General features: G+C 45.3%; 1 pseudogene; it reads left to right on the top strand.

Annotated features, from left to right (window-relative positions):
- Positions 1-5640: 5640 nt before the first annotated feature.
- LOC108542349 (WASH complex subunit CCDC53-like) lies at positions 5641-6535 on the top strand (annotated as a pseudogene).
- Positions 6536-14090: the final 7555 nt, after the last annotated feature.

The raw sequence follows: 14090 nt of genomic DNA, 5'->3' as shown, positions 1-14090 counted from the left end.
GCTGGAGTGGTTTGGGCAGAAGAATGTACTGAGGGATTTTAGATAGATCACAGACTCTCTCTCGCTCTCTCTTTTTTTTTTTTTTTTTTTTTTTTTGAGATGGAGTTTCACTCTGTTGCCCATGCTAGAGTGCAGTGGCGTGCTCTCAGCTCATTGCAACCTCCACCTCCTGGGTTCAAGTGATTCTCCTGCCTCAGCTTCCAGAATAGGTGGGCTTACAGGTGCCCACCACCACGCCTGGCTAATTTTCTTATTTTTAGTAGAGACGGGGTTTCACCATGTTGGCCAGGCTGATCTTGAAGTCCTGGCCTCAAGTGATCCTCCTGCCTTGGCACTCCCAAAGTGCTGGGATTTCAGGTGTAAGCCACCATGCCTGGCCAGATCACAGACTCTTGGGGCCAGAAGCCAGACTTGGAAGCTACAGAGCCAGGACATACATGCAGTTGGTGGCAGGATGCTGCAGTCCCAGCACAATGCTGCACACAACACCATGCAGTCACCAAGGCTGGTGGGAGGTTACTGCTCTAAATGCACTAACTGCATGTCTTTGTCTGCAGGTTGTGGCAGAGTGGAGCACAGAGGGCTTGGAAAAGCCTGGCTGGTGTAGATGGGAGGGAGAAGGCAAGGGGAGTCATAACATGCAAGGGTCTAGATGAGGCAGAATTCACCTAGACGTGGAGTGGAAGCTCAAGGACGCTGCTCCAAAAACCCACCCCACTCCTCCTCCCGTGACCCCTACTCCTTTCCTAGGCTGGGAAGTTGTGAGAAATCTCTCAGGGTAAGATCCCTTTCTGTCCTGGTCTGTTTGTCTTTATCATGCCCAGCTGTCCACCCTAGGACACATTCCAAGCTCCCAAACCTCCTTCAGCTCAGAGGTGCTCACAGCTGCTGCCCCAGCCCTCGCCCTTCTGCTGTGAAAGTGACACCTGCCCACCCACCTACCCATCCGCCGCCCATCGATCCATCCATCCATCCACCCACGTACCTATCCCACACCCTGCATGCCTCTGTGGGCTCCTGTTTCCATGGTTACTTCCAGGGCCTGAGTTGGCTCTGGGTTTTCTGAAAGATTCTCCAGCTTTAGGCTGTTCCCCATGACAGCTTGGTTGCTGGACCCAAACCCTGGATAGCTTCTGAGATACCACGCTGCTTGTAGCTCTCCCTACCCACAGGTCAGGCATTGCCTGAAGATTGGTCCATCAAAGTGATCAGCTTTCTGGACCAAAATAAAATCAAGGCTGGATACAGTGACTCATGCTTGTAATCCCAGCATTTTGGGAGGCCAAGGTCGGAAAATCATTTGAGACCAGGAATTTAAGACCAGCCTGGGCAACATAATGAGACCCTCATCTCTACAAAAAAATTTCTTTTAATTAGCTGGGGGTGGTGGTACACACCTGTAGTCCCAGCTACTGGAGAGGCTGAAGCAGTAGGATTGATTGCTTAAGCCCAGGAGTTCAAGGCTACAGTGAGCTACAATTACACCACTGCACTCCAGCCTGGGCAACAGAGTGAGACACTGTCTCTAAAAAAATTAATTAATTAAATTAAATTAAAAGCTCTCCACTGCTTGAACAGTGAGGCATTCTGGAAGAATGCCTGGGGTGCTACCACAGGAAAGCAAGTGGAAGTTCCTAGAGATAGGCAGATGCTTGGCTGGGAGGGCCTCTTTGTAATAATAAAAGCTAGCATTTATTGGGCACTTGGTATAAGAAAGGCACTGTTATAAGGATTAACATCTAGTAACTAGGTTAATCATCACAACAACACGGTGGGGCACAGCTAGGATGATCTGAGGGGGAAACAGGCACAGAAAGGTTGAGTACCATGTTCACGGTTACATAACTCACCAATAATAGAGCCAGGATTCAAGGCAAAACACGGTGGCTCCAGAAACTGTGTGTGTGTGTGTGTGTTTGTTTGTTTATTGAGACAGAGTCTCACTCTGTCACCCAGGCTGGAATGCAGTGGTGCCATCTCGGCTCACTGCAACCTCTGCCTCCCAGGTTCAAGCAATTCTCCTGCCTCAGCCTCCTGAGTACCTGTAGTTTGCCACCACACCTAGCTAATTTTTTGTATTTTTAGTAGAGACAGGGTTTCACCATGCTGGCCAGGCTGGTCTCAAACTCCTGACCTCATGATCTGCCCACCTTGGCCTCCCAAAGTACTGGGATTACAGGCGTGAGCCACCGTGCCTGGCCGAAACTGTGTTCTTAAACATTGCATCTACTGCTACTCTACAGCCTTCCACTCCCCCACCCCTGGGTTTCTGGAAGTTTCCCTGAGTCATTTTTTCAAGACAGGAGGTTCCTGAATACCTCCCCAGCACTCAGCTCTGCTCTGAGCCCACATGTGAGAAGCCCCCTTTTCCATTCTAGGCCCACTTGGGAGCAGCTGTCAGTTACTCAGAAGTCTGGAAGGGTCACAGCTGTTCTCAGGAGGAGTCCCCTGGATTCTGCCATCTGGCTGGTCTGTCTGTGGGCTCTGGAGGATTCCCCCAGGACAGAGCCAAGCTGCAGTTTGTCCTTAGAGACCTTCAGGAGGGTGGGAAGAAGCAATCCCATCAGAGAAACCCAGCTGAGGGAAGACACAAGATGTTCCCCACGAGTGACAAAAAGCCAATTCACACCCTTCCCTGCAGCCAAAAAATTAAGCTAATTTTTCATTTCTCTGCTTACGTGTGACTCAACTAAACATAGGCATCTAGGAATGCAAACAATGACTAGATTTTCTAATTTAGGGCAGTTTAATTAAATCTTGCTAAAATGACGGAGGTTCTAGGTATTTTTATCGTGGTAGAAAGCTCTGTGATTTGGAAAGAGGAGAGGTGGGGAACACAATGCTAGAAGCACCTCCTCTCCTGGCCCTCTCCCACCTGCACTGTCCTCCCAGGCCTGCCCGGCTGAGCGTGTCTCCTGAGAGAAGGAGCGGTCCTCTCTTAGGGTTCTAATTTCCCTTGCTCTTGTTTATATTAAAGGAATTTGTTTCCTTACATTACATTCATTCTAATTAGCTGGGGCTAGAAAGAAAAGTCCAAATCACTTAGCAAAAAAAAAAAAAAAAAAATTTTAAAACAAAAGATCATTTTGGAGAAAATTTGGACTTCCCAGAAGTTTAAGGTATAAATATTAAGAAACCAAAATAAAAGATGTCAAAGGTAGAGTCTTCTAGTGCATCTTGCTCATCCAAATCCAGCTCTCAGTCCCCTCTTGGCATATGGAAGGGTAACATTTCCCTGGCCCCTCTTAAGTTTGGAGGAACCATGTGGCTTGCTCCAGTCAATGAGCTGTGACCTGAGGTGACAAGTTGCATATAGGCCAGAGCATTGAATGGCCCAGTTCATGTGAGAGGCTCCAGTGTTTTCTCCCTCTGCTGTGGAAGCACATGTTGACATGATGGTGCCCCAAGGTCAAAGCAGCCTGGATCTCTGAGCTACCCCATGGAGTACAAGTGCCCTGGAGTCTCTGGGGCCTGAAGCAGACTTTGTGCATTCAGCTGGGTCACATCACTGAGATTTGAGGGGGACTGGCTGTCTCCTATGGCAGAGTCTCTCTTACCCTGATGAACAAATAATGCTTTTGTAATAATCATTGTACAACAATACCACATTATTTTAATTATATCAGATTACTTTGTAATTTCAAAAAATAATCTGTTCAGTTTAGTTTGGAATAGGATGAAGTTTACTTTTACTGGGTCTACAGAAAATTGTTGGAGAACATGTTTAACCTATTAAAGCAAACTTCGTGTTCAGATGACGGCTTTAAAATTTACCCACATTTCAGGGTAAAGATGATGGCAGCCTCTCGGAAGAACAGGGGTCAGAATGAGAGTGGGATTATATTTCTCAGAGAATTGTGGTTACTGGCACGTCCATGAGTGGGAAGCGGACTCTTAGGAGGGAATAGAGATGGAGTGGTTGGGAAAAAGATGAGAAGATGTCTGAAGAATTTTAAGAAGGTTTTCTGCGTGATGTGCTGGCACATCAGGAAAGCACTCATCATAATGTCTTAGATAAAGTAATGCTGACTGCTATCATAAACAAAAGCATCGTGGCTCAGACGTGCTAGAATTTCACTTCTTATTCACATAGAGTCCATCTTAGTTAATTTGTGCTGCTATAATAAAATACCCGAGACTGGACAATTTATAAAGAACAGAAATTCCTCATCATTCTGGAAGCTGGGATGTACCAGATCAAGGTTCTGGCAGGACTGGTATCTGGCGAGGGCTGCTGTCTGTTTCCAAGATGTTAGCTTGTTGCAGCATCCTCCAGAAGCAGAGACGTTGTGTCCTTATATGGTGAAAGGGTGGAAGAGAGTGAACTCACTCTACTGAGCCCTTTTATAAGAGCCTAATCCCATTCATTCTTGTTCAACCCTCATGATTTAATCACCTCCTAAAAGCCCCACCTCTTTATCACATTGATCATTAAGTTTCAACATGTGAATTTTGGGAGACACATTCAGACCACAGTAGAGTCCAAAATATTTGTTCTAAATTAGTGGGCATCTCTCCTACAAGTGATGATTCAGGGACTGGGCTCCTCCCCATCTTCAACACATCCTTCCGATAGTGCAGAGCTCACCTACATCAAGCCAGAAGAAGGAGAAAGTGAGTGGAGATGGATACAAGATGTTCTTGTAGTCTAGGCTCAGAAGTGGCCCACATCATACCCACTGGCATGTCATTGGTCAGAACACAGTCACATGACCAATCCTAGTTGCAAGGGAGGCTGGGAAATTTATCTACCTGTGTGGCTGGGAGGAAGAGGAATCAGGTTGGGTGAAGAGCTAGCCAGTTTACGTCACAAAAGGTCCCCACTGTTTCAGAGTTGGATTTGAATATGCTTTAGCATGCAACCCAATGTGGAAAGAGCTACAAATGGACCCAGTTTTGTGTAGGTTCTATTTGTGGGGTGGAGGGATGAGTGGGATTTTGCCTAAGATGCAATCTTATGTTTCTTAGATTAAAATAATAATCATGACCTGACTCACAGAGACAAATTCTGGGATTGCCAAGTTGTTGGAATTGTGATACAAACAAGTGTAGGTGAGTCAGTTACAAGCACCGAATAGCATGGGAAAGCCTGAGAGGAAACGGTAGGCCCTACTCTGATATCAAAATTACTCTTTTATTTTATTTTATTATTATTTTTTTTGAGACAGAGTCTTGCTCTGTCGCCCAGGCTGGAGTGCAGTGGCATGATCTTGGCTCACCGCAACCTCCACCTCTCAGGTTCAAGCAATTCTCCCACCTCAGCCTCCTGAGTAGCTAAGAATACAGGCATGTACCACTATGCCTGGCTAACTTTTGTATTTTTAGTAGAGACGGAGTTTCACCGTGTTGGCCAGTCTGGTCTAGAACTCCTGGCCTCAAGTGATCCACCCGCCTTGGCATCCCAGAGTGTGGGGATTACAGGCCAGAGCCACTGTGCGTTGCCAAAATTACTCTTTTAGAGAAGAATATGGTTTTCAGGTCTCAGCACCACTCAGGGAATCAAATAAACATAGGGCCCTGTGAACCAGTTAAATGGAGGATGCCTATGAAAACTCCCTCTTAACACACCATTACTGGCTTGGGCGACCCCATCTGGGAGGGGTTTGTGGGCGAACTCTGGGGCTCCCGCCCACCGAGAAGATGGATGACGATGGGCTTCCTCTCATGGAATCAGGCATGACCTGACCAAGGTGCCAACTCTTCAACAGAAAAGAACTGTGGCTTTTCTAAACCAATTTGTGGTGCACACTGTACAGTTCCTCAACTGCTTTTCTATGGTTTGTGAGGAGAAACTGGCAGACCTTTCTCTTTGTATCCAACAAATTGAAACAACTCTCAACATTTTAGACACAAAGTTGTCATCTATCTCTAACCTAGATGATGTCACAGTTGAAGTATCTCCTTTAAGTGTCACTGGTATCACAAATGGACTTCAGCACCTTCTGAAGCCACTTCAGAGCAGTTACGGAACAGTACACAAGACTCTGGACCCCAGGAAAGTGAGGGATCAGCAGGAAACAGCTTAACTGTAGTCAAGGATCCAAGATATGCCAGAGATCTCAAAATGGTTCAAGTAGGTGTACCAGCAATGGCAATCAGAAACAAAATTAGGCCTGGCGTGGTAGCTTGCGCCTGTAATCCCAATACTTTGGGAAGCCAAGGCAGATGGATCACTTGAGTTCAGGGGTCCGAGACCAGCCTGGCCAATATGGTGAAACCCTGTCTCTACCAAAAAATACAAAAAATAACTGGGCATGGTGGCACACGCCTGTAATCCCAGCTACTTGTGACGCTGAGGCAGGAGAATCACTTGGACCTGGGAAGTGGAGGTTGCAATGAGCCAAGATTGCGCCACTGCACTCCAGCTTGGGTGACAGAGTGAGATCCTGTCTCAAAACAAAAACGAAAAAAAAAAAATGATATCAGAAGGACTAGACCCAGATTTTCCTGAGAGGCCAGATGCTCCAGTGCTTGATGGTGAAAGTGAGAAATTACAGAAGAAAGTTCAGATAACGAATCTTCTTTTAGTAACTAAGCTTAATTTTGATAAGAATTACATACGCATGTGTAGGGATACATTTACATTCTATAAGAGAGAGAGCCTGAACTCTAACGTTTAGTCATAAAAACATCAAATGACCACATACGTGTCCACCACTGAGCTTCTTCTATGTTAAAAAAGTAAAGCATTTATAACCTAAAAACCAAAAACCTTCTCTCTTGAGATTGCAAATTGGACATTAGCACATCAATCCCAATAGATATGCAACTAAGAAGCAGAAGCTTTGTGCAAGGAATGAGGCGATCAATGAAAAGGATAGTTGCACTCATCCACATTGTTGCCCTACTGTAGCTGGGACCAGCTCCCCTGGAGCACAACAGCTACTGTAAGGTTGGCAATCAAGTTGGCTTTGAAACTGTTTATACAAGCTGATTGCTACTAGAAACATAAGAAATTCACAGGAAGTTCCACGCAAGGAACCAGAGAAAAGGGCTTTGAGCTGTGTTAGCAGCTCCATTTGAAGATTTCAGGGGTGGTATGCAGCAAAGGCAGAGGAAAGATGTTGTTAGATGAGGACCTTAACAATGGGGACTGTTTGCAACTCTAACGCGGCCAGATGTCTGATCTAGTGGCCAACCACCTCACTGCCCTAGAGACAGTAGAGGGTAGAGAGGAGGTTAGCTAGGATTTATGTATTTAATTCACAAGTAGGAATCTGTTACTGGCACAAATGTTTTCCTGTGTTGTGGTAGGAGGGACTACTACTGCAGGCAGCACCACGGGAGCAATCGAAGCTAGCTTGGATAATGAGAAGCACTTGGATCAATCCTTGCGGGAGACAGATCAGCAACTTTTGGCAAAGAGTGGCTGTGCAATTTGAGAGCTGATTTTAAACTGGAGGGGCCTTTTGAATTCCCTGTGTTGATGTGGCTAATCAAGCCCAAAGAAAAAAAGAGGCAAAATGGCAGCTTCTACAAGTGAGATGGAATACTTGAGTTTAAACTAGGGCAGCGGGGTGGTTTCGGGGCCACTGTATCTTAAGCTGAGAAGCAAGATGAATGGGAGAGCAGCTCCCCTGGTCCCACTCAGGGGACACCTCAGATCCAGCCCAGGACTTAGTACCCCTTGATTTGTCCCTCAAGGAGTGATGCTGGTCACACATAAAGCATCTCTCAGGCCTCAGCATAAGTGAGGTAGTGTCATCCCCCCGGCCACATTGAATTTTGGAGTAAGTAACTTGTGTTTTATTTGTGGCAAGAAACAACATTTTAGCTTGTAACTTGGAGGAAATGTGGTCTGTGGATATCGCTAAGGAGTCTTCGGTTGAAGAGGCGGGATGCTGTGCTCAGATGTTAGTGATGTGGCAGGAGCAGGGCAGGCTGCAGGGGCACCAGACCCCACTGCCTTAAATCCCCAAGGCTCCACACTCTAAAGGGGAACAAGAAAGGACAAGCTGGGTTGAATGAGGAGATGTAGAGTGTCGGGAGGGGTCCCATTGGCCTTAAGTGAAGATGTTTTGCTGTGAATATGTTTCCTGCATACTTCTAAAAGGAAGTTGTGCAGCCTAGTTGTTGGCTCTGGAAGAGTTGCAAGGTGATAGATTTTGTTGCATTAAATTCAAAGCACAGGCCAGTGGCTTCCCAAGAGAAGAGCAGTTAGAGCAATGCAAAATCCTTGGGCCATATCATCCAAAAACCCATCTTCAAATCTTCATTTTCCCTCAAGGATTTACGAGTTGAATGTTTATTTCTTTTGACTATGCAAGAGCTGAAAAGGCCATGAGGACACTCAAATTTATGTGGGTTACTCTTAGTAGGCATTTACAAGTGGGCATGTCTGGTTGAAAATAAGCCTCATCTAAGTATTGAAACCAATTGGTCAGACTTTCTGGACTGTGGTGATGGATGCTTAGCTAGTACATAATTCATTGCAATAAAGACATGCTGTTCTCAAGAATACACTGCTAGAAATTATAGTCGCAGTCTTAGGACCTTGAGCTATACCAAAACTCCTATTGCTCTGAGGGTAAATTATTAAGTGAAAAGAAACACTTAGAATTCACTCTTCCCCTTTCTTCTCTCTGTTAGCACCTGTACCATCTGTGAAAGATTTTGTTTTAGTAGACACACAAATCTGTGTGTTTGTGGAGGGGATAATTTCTGGAGGTGAGGAAAGATGTAAGGAGGATGATAGAAAAAAGCAGGGAGAGTCATGTCATAGACACACTTAATACTGTTAATTCAATCACACACTGTCAACAAGAGAGATGGTGTTAGTGTTCTATCAACCATACCAATTAGTGCCAATTTAATTATTCATCTATTTCTTTATATATTTACCCATTTGTACATGTATATCTAACTCTCCAAAAAAGCATCTGAGTCAGCTGACATGTATTTTATCCTATTCCTCCTTCCTTCATTTATTCAACAAATAATAGTTAAGGCCTTACCATGTGCTCATGAAAATACAGCTTTGAGCAAGGCAGATAGATAAAGGGTAACAGATAGGGCCACATGTTAGGAATGCCTGGGGTTCTCCAATCCGAAGAGCAGTTCCTATCTCTCTATTTCACTATTTCCGGAAGTAGATGAAGGTGGGAGGACAGCGTCCACATGAGTCCATATGTGTTTTCACTAGGGAGGGAGGGAGTGCATTTAGTGTTTCAGCTGCACCTTGGCCTGTGGGCTCTACCAATTTTGATTTGCACAGTGTTTGAGTCAGGTTGCCTTCTAAGATCTTCCAAACCCATTTTAGCCAGCTGGTTTTTAGTGCAGTAACCACCAAGATACTCCATTATCTCTAGATCCTTGGTTTTTAATTTTCCCCTTTCTGACAGCCCAAATTAGAAATAATGTGGAAAAACTTAGAAAACACTAGTGCAGAGAAAATAAATACGACCAGTTCAATGGCCTTATATCCTAAACAAAACTTGATTGTTGGGTCTTGGACTAGGGGGTCAACTTTTTCTTCCTGGACACATGGCGCTTTCTGGCTGAGGAAGGGACCAACGAGGGTATTTGAGAGGCACAGGTCTTCCTTCCAGCACCCAGCCTGGCCAGAAGGCATCTCTCAGGGGAGGTGTAGGAGCCTGCTCTGTGCTCTAAGACAGCTGGGCATGAGTCAGAAGGGACTTAAGGGCAGTGCAAGCCCCCAGAGCCAGGCTGATCATATTTTTCAAGCCTTAAAATGGAAACACATGGTTTGACACAGAAGTTACAACAGGACAGAGAATCTGGAATTAGAAAATTCACATTGCAAAATTCACATTGCAAGGTGTGGTAGCTGGGTCCAAAGTGGGATTCAAAGAGATGCAAGGCTTGCTTTTGGTTGAACTGATAGCCCATCTGTGGAACTCTGGGCACAGAGCCTTTGCTGGCCAGAGAACATGGAAGACATTGATGGTAGAGTTGCCTTGGGAAGGAAGAGAAGTAGAGACTGAAGGATGAAGGGAATGGCAGAGGGTCAGTCCTTCACAGTCCTCTTGCAGACAGAAGGCTTAGAAGGTAAGTCAGAGGGGCTGCTGTTATGAGGAGGTTGAGGACACTGGTATAAGCAGAGGTGCTTTGAGGCTCATGGACTAAACGTGGGAGACACCCTTCTTCTATCTCTGTATGGAGCTCAGCACTGCTCTCGCATCTCATGGGCTGGTGACTTTAGATGCTACAAGACGTGGCATCTCTCCTCACCCAAAATAATCAGCGTCCTCCAAAGGGCATCATCAGCAGAGGATTTTGGGAAAGCTTCAGCTGAGTGGACTGGAACATGAGGCTGAGGAGACAATTTCGGGATGAGAGATCCTGTGTGATAAGAGAGAGGCAAGTAGAGGAGTGTGAGGTCGGGGTGTTCATGAGATTTAAACAAGGTAAGCTGAATCACAGAAAGAGTAGAAGACCACATAGCAACAGGGATGTTTTCTTTCAAACTCAAAATTGGGTCACATGGTAGGAGATACAGCTGGATAATAGGATAGAGTATCTGAATCCAGAACTAGTCCAGAAAAATGGCCAAAGCTGTGTCAGATTAATTTAATGGAAGGTTTCGTTTGATTAGATTCCCAGGCTCTGGCTATGCATGCTCATTTATCCAGCCTATTGTCTAAGCAGAATGGGAACCCACAGTCAACTTGATAGAACAGCAGGAGCGCTGCCAGCCAGCCTCTGGCTTTGAATTCTTTTTCTGATCTAACATTTTAAGGAGGATGTGTCAGGAAGGCCTATTTAGAATACAAATGATTGCTTAAACTCTCTTAAAGGCTTTAAGAGTATATTGTAATCATTGAGTCTTTCCTTAAGCCCAGCAGAGTATTTGAGAATAAATTGTTGTGCATTTGAGTGAACTGAAATTGGGTAGACTTGCTGAATTTATGAGCCTTTCTCTTCTCCTGGTCTTTCTCATGGCCATGGCAATGCGCACTTTCACTAGCTTGTGAAATGCATATGAAGTATAAATTTCCCCAAATCGATCTGTTCTACATCACTGAATCTTAGCTATTGCATTTTTATGCCAGAATCAAATTTAGCTTATTATTGTTGTTGTAGAAAATAATTATAAGCCTTTCATCGTCATGGCACTTCACAATTTTATAAGAATTCACAAATGTTATTTAATTCCATCCTCACTATAACACTGAGGACCAAGGAGAAGGGGAATCATCATCTGGGCCTGCAACTCCAAACTGCTCCCTTTTTCCAAATGGCAAATTGAGGTTCTTAAAGGCTGGGTCACCTGCACATAGCCACACAGATCTAAGCTGTGCAAGCAGGAAATGTGGAAGCTCAGGGGAGCGGCCCTGCCAGTGGTGAGTTCTGGTCTCATCAAGTGCTCTCTGCAAAGCCAATGAAGTGGGTTTGATCATCTCTACCTTGCAGGCTCACTGTGAGTGCAATGGACATGCAGGTGCCAGCACAATGCCCGACCCGTGCCAAGGGCTTAGTTGCTTCCTTTCTTCCCCCATATCCAAGAGATTGCAGGTTCCGTTTAGAGATTCTGAAGCCCACTGATGTTGAGATGTAACAGCATAAAGCTTTTCCCTCAATCAGCCTGGAGGCTAAGGGGCCAGCAGTCATACTATGCATGCACACACACACACACGTATATATGCACACGCAAACATCTGAGTGTGCTAGAAGGTGAGCTCCTCCCGGAATTTCAAATCTACAGCAGGTTAAGAGGAAGACAGCTCTTCCTCATCAGCTACTGTTATGGTCTCCAGAATCAGCTCCATAAATATCCCCACCCTCTCTCCACTACACTCACATTCATGGCAGTCCACTCGTCAGCTCTAAACTTTACAGCTCTCTGAGTCTTTGGCTTTCAAGTCAAGTCAACACCTGCCTGATGACTTACGCATGATGTTTGGCCTCCTCCAGTCCCAGTGACTCTGCTCGGTGTATCCTCACTCCCTCCCTGTCTGGTGCTCCCTTTGCTCGCAGGTTGGTGAAGAACGTAGGAATAGCCTGGTACACTCTCTGTTTGAGCCTTGCACTCTCTTAGCAAGCTCAGCTTGAGTCAGGAAGGGTGGGGATCACAGGGTGTCACCACTGTGGCTGCCTCTTCCAGCCTGGACTCCAGGGCGAGAACCTTTGCCATCACCTGGTCCAACTTACTTTTTTTACGGAAGGGAAATTCCGTGCTTAATTCTGGACTTAAACGACCTGAGCAAGATGTTTCCATTCATTTGTGGCAGGATAACTGGATCAACATCTCTTATTTACCCCTCCTCAGGATCCTCTGGAAAGAGAGGTACCCCATCTAGTTTCAGTGAGGAGTGAAATTCAGAACACTAACTGGAGTGCCTTTAGCCAATAGCCTGCAGGCAGATGTCTGGAGGCACTGGTTCATGACTCAGGGACATCAAGGCTTGCTCGCGGGTAACTGTCTCAGTCTTTTCCTCACACTGTCTCCTCATGTTTTCAAGGGGGCTGCTGTACCCCCAGACATATGTCTGTATATCGCACAGAAGAAAGAAAGTAAGGACATTGCCAGCAAATGTCTTGCTTCTCATCAGCCTATACTGTGTCTCCCAACCACTCCTAACTGCAAAGGATGCTGGGAAAAAAGTGCATTGTAGCTTCTCCAGCCTCTATGGTAGGCGCAGATAAGGGATTAGAATTGGGGGTTACTGATTCAATGTATCAGACAGCTCTCAGTCAGGCATGTGAGGGCTAGAGCCAGATTTAACTAGATTTAGAAGGAAAAAGTATGTTTCTTTCACTTGCATGTAATGAAGGAAATCTATGCCCTTCATACACTTAATAAACCTGTAAGTCTCTACTAGGGGCAGGTACTGTGCTAGCTAGACATTACAATGTGTGGGGGCAGACACAAAGCTGGGAACAGTAGACACTTGGGACCCGTAGAGGGGGGAGGTTGGGAGTAGGGGAAGGGTTGAAAAATGATTGGGTACTATGCTTACTACCTGGGTGATGAGATCATTTGTACACCAAATGCCAGCAACACACAATTTACATGTAACACACCGGCACGTGTACCCCTGAACCTAAAATGGAAGCCAAAATAAATAAAATGAAATAATAAAATAAAATGCCTGGGGGAAGGTAAGTAAGCCAATATTCAGTTAGCAAATACTTACTAGACTTTTATCATGTGTCAGGCCCTGGAGGTTTGGAGAATAAAGATGCATCCTTGATTGCCCATAGCACCCAGTCTACTTTGGAACAAGAGTAGTGTGCAATGGGAACATAAAGGAGGGTACCAAATTCAGATGGAAAAGGAGTCCTCCTGGTGGAGGTGACACTGACCTGGGTCACCTTATGATATGGTTTGCCTGTGTCCCCACTGAAATCTCATGTTGAATTTCCATGTGTTGTGGGAGGGACACAATGAGAGGTAATTGAATCATGGGGGCAAGTCTTTCCCATGCTGTTCCCATGGTAGTGAATAAGTCTCATGAGAGCTGATGGTTTTAAAAAGAGGAGTTCCAATGCACAAGCTCTCTCTCTTTGCCTGCTGCCATCCATGTAAGATGTGACTTGCTCTTCTTTGTCTTCTGCCATGATTGTGAGGTTTCCCCAGCTATGTGGAACTGTAAGTCCATTAAACCTCTTTCTTTTGTAAATTGCCCAGTTTCAGGTATGTCTTTATCAGCAGCATGAAAATGGACTAATATACCTTAGTCTCACCATTTCAGGGGAGGCATCTGTATTTCCTGACCCACTGCTAATTAGGCTCTGAGGTGTCTAGGTTCTAGGCCATGACAGAGGGCATCTTTCCAATTAAGTTGTATTCTACACACAGTGACTGAGTTCCTACTCTGTGCTTATGACATTTACAACTAAGAAGAGAGAACGATAATAAGATAATAACAATATTACCACCACCACCGTTTATCAAGGGCTTACTATGTGCCTATGGGCAAGTCAAGTCCTAAGCACTTTATATGTATTAACTTATTTAATCCTCAGAACAATCTGGAAAAGTGACATCTCCCCACTCATCCAAAATTGTCACCCCTCTCCTAGAGGCACCATCAGAAGTGGATTATCAGAAAATTTTAGCTGAGTGAGAGAGGGTGGGATAGGGCTATGGGGATTAGTAGACTTTCTGGGGACAAGAGGTCCTATAT

The sequence above is a fragment of the Rhinopithecus bieti genome, unplaced genomic scaffold (genome assembly GCF_001698545.2).
Source record: "Rhinopithecus bieti isolate Rb0 unplaced genomic scaffold, ASM169854v2 scaffold_73, whole genome shotgun sequence".
NCBI lineage: Eukaryota > Metazoa > Chordata > Mammalia > Primates > Cercopithecidae > Rhinopithecus > Rhinopithecus bieti.
Note: the sequence above shows the minus strand (reverse complement) of the source record. Positions and strands in the feature narration are given on the sequence as shown.